This window comes from Branchiostoma belcheri, unplaced genomic scaffold, assembly GCF_001625305.1.
Source record: "Branchiostoma belcheri isolate BF01 breed outbred unplaced genomic scaffold, Haploidv18h27 scaffold1177, whole genome shotgun sequence".
Taxonomy (NCBI): Eukaryota; Metazoa; Chordata; class Leptocardii; order Amphioxiformes; family Branchiostomatidae; genus Branchiostoma; species Branchiostoma belcheri.
In genome coordinates, this window is record NW_017802577.1 from 1 (window position 1) to 2,495 (window position 2,495).

Below are 2,495 nucleotides of genomic sequence, written 5' to 3' on the forward strand. Positions count from 1 at the left end.
AGATGACCGACTATCTTAAAAAATAAAACTAGGATTCTCATCATTAATTTCTTGTTCATAATCTAAATCTAATCTAATCATGACACTACAAACTAGTTGTGGGATAGAAAGATTTGGCCAAGACATGGTCCTCAGCGTGTGAACCCAGGCCATCTGACACTGTCATTACAATGTCATGAGATTTTCTGATAGGATATTTTTTCGGGCTATTGAGCCAGTGCCAGTGCACCCATGTCAGGGTAGCCCGACCAGACTCTCTAATTTGATAATTGGACAGTGGTCATTTGCATGCCTGGAACAATAGGTGACCTGAGGTATGACCCGCATGACAAAGGTGCAGAAACAGAATAGTTACAAAAGAAAATGTAACATGAATTTCCTAAAGCATTGTACAACTCCTTGCATTGAAAGCAAGTTCATGTTGCAAATTGAGGATCGATTCCTTGCTTTTTATGTTTTCAGTGTACATCGGCTGAGGCTTATACATAGCAGGATTATGGCACTAAAACTCCAAATGTTTTCCTTTTGATTTAAATGTTTCCATGGAGTTATTGTTTATCTGTTAACCATGTCCATTCATCTTGTTTTGTTGTGACCTGTACTTAGCCAAGTCTTCATTCTTTAAAAAAAAAGATAAATTTCTACCCCCATGATGTTTCAAAGGGATTTGGCCAGGGGAGTTGCCCATCCATAGTAGGACAGATTGGACTATACCTGCCAAACAGATACTGTAAGCATGGAGGTAGAAAAAAGGAAAGGAGGGAGCTCAAACTTTCTGCCTATTGTCCGATGTTGGCCGCGGGCGTCAAAACTGTAATTGGCACGAACTTGTCAATTGCCCTGATTTGCGTAGCCCCCAGAGCGGCACACCAGAGTTTTCCATTGTTATTAATGTCAGTGACAAGACGGCATGCCCGGCATTGACAACTATAAGTGTAGCAACTTTTATTCTACAGTAAGTTTGTATCAAATTTGAGGATTACTTCGATGAATGCAGGGAGGTAAGAAGCGTGTATCAAAGACGACAAACTTGACGGACGGCACGGCACTGCAACTATTTTCTAGTAACTAGACTTCATTGTTATTTTCTAGTATCTTTATACCCCGATACTTGAGACAACAGGAGGTTAAGTATCTTTGGTCAAATCCTTGCTTGAATCCTTGTTTGAGGAACATGCACCCTACCGGTAACCACAATCAACCAAAGAATTGAGCGCAATTGTGTCACTTCAAATATTTCCTAGAATAACAACAAGCAAGGGTGTCCCGGTTACTACAAGAATGTCTCGTTTCTATGTGGGCCTTCGAGCACAAAATCCATTTCTACACACCTCCTCCGCTAGCAGAGAGGCACACAGCTTGTAGAATATGGCCACAAATAGTCCACTTTGCCGGAAAAATCGCTACATTGCCAGTTACGAAAGTTTGGAAAATGGAACATAAACATCGTCAACTATCCAGAATAAATATCGGCATATCTAGAAAAAATCACACAAATTCATACTAGACGATTGTATTTGTTGAAATGTTCCAGTTCTAAAATGTTCGATTCGAGCTTTACAAAACACAAAAAACGCAGTAACTCGCCCATTTTTCGTCGCACAACAAACATAAACATATCTGCGTATCCGCCATTTCCCTCCGCTCCCGATGCTGACTTCTGCGCAACAATACGACGCAACCCAAATAAGGAAATGCTCGGAAACTCGGGTATGTCGGTCCCTGCTCGGAGTGGACTCGGCTACCGTCGCTGGCAGTGATGTCATTTTCGGCTCATTTGCATAGCCATATATGGAATTCTGGCGGGAGAGACCACGGCGAACATAGGCATCAAACGAAGTACCGCCGGGCCGGCGGACAATAGAAACCAGCGGGATCTAGCGCCGCAAAACAAAAGGCCGCGGCGGGTGCTAAATACGTCCTCCCTCCTTTCCTTTTTTCTACCTCCATGCTGTAAGTGACCATGAAGTGTCCTCAAAAGTTGGCTTCCAACACCACAACCAATCAGGTCTAATATGAAGTGTTCTTGCTGAGACAAGGGTCTTTTATGATGCTATCTGATCTTTTTTAGTCATAACCGTTACACAAATGTTACACCCCGCCCAGGTATCAGCCCAGGTAGCACAGCAGGAGCAAAATCCACCTCCTCAAACATGTTCAAAAAGCTTTCTACATGTACTAGAAAGAGACTTTTTGCAGTCTTAATAGCAGAACAATTCTTCCCATGTACAGGAAAAATTCTTCCAGTAGAAATTTCTGAAGCTTTTGCAGAAAATGTTCAAAATGAATATTCATGAAAGTTATCATCATTCATACCTGTACATCATACTTGTCAATAATATGTAATCACTTATTGAAAATATTAGCTGAAATTGTTGAAGGGTGTTTATTAATATGAAGTGATATGAAGTGAAGTGTAAACCATCATCAATCTGGAAGCATCAATTTTGGAAGCATATTGTTTCCCACTTTCTGTTTGGTGTTTAAAGTCTGAA

The 2,495-nt window shown here is 41.2% G+C and overlaps 1 long non-coding RNA gene across 1 annotated transcript in view; it reads right to left on the reverse strand.

Annotated features, from left to right (window-relative positions):
• Positions 1–211: 211 nt before the first annotated feature.
• Positions 212–2,495, reverse strand: part of LOC109462494 — a 3,391-nt gene continuing 1,107 nt past the window's right edge. Inside the window, exon 2 of the long non-coding RNA XR_002139773.1 lies at positions 212–714. This is a non-coding gene — a long non-coding RNA (uncharacterized LOC109462494). The remainder of the gene's footprint in view (positions 715–2,495) is intronic.